Below are 400 nucleotides of genomic sequence, written 5' to 3'. Positions count from 1 at the left end.
CGGGGGCGGGGGGGAACCCAGAAACCCTATTTGTAACAAAGTCTCAACAATGAGATACAATGGTATTAGATACATGCAAACACACACACACACACACACACACACATACACACACCCCTACCAAAATACACAAATAATCCTAGATCTTGTAGCAGATTGTTGATTTATTCATTGTGACTGCAGCTCCTAGTAATGCTATTATTTGCAGGTGGTGAGTGTGGTATGGGATGGTATGGAGCAACATTTTCCAAATTGTGGTTGTGATCAATATACTTTTTGAAATCAAAGATGGAAAAACATCACAGTGCAGAATGTCCTATGATACTTGATGTATGTATGTATCACACACACATATACACACCTACAGACACACATACACATACAATGAATTCTACATATA

This window comes from Chlorocebus sabaeus, chromosome 12 (genome assembly GCF_047675955.1).
Source record: "Chlorocebus sabaeus isolate Y175 chromosome 12, mChlSab1.0.hap1, whole genome shotgun sequence".
Taxonomy (NCBI): Eukaryota; Metazoa; Chordata; class Mammalia; order Primates; family Cercopithecidae; genus Chlorocebus; species Chlorocebus sabaeus.
This window is presented reverse-complemented; position numbering follows the sequence as displayed.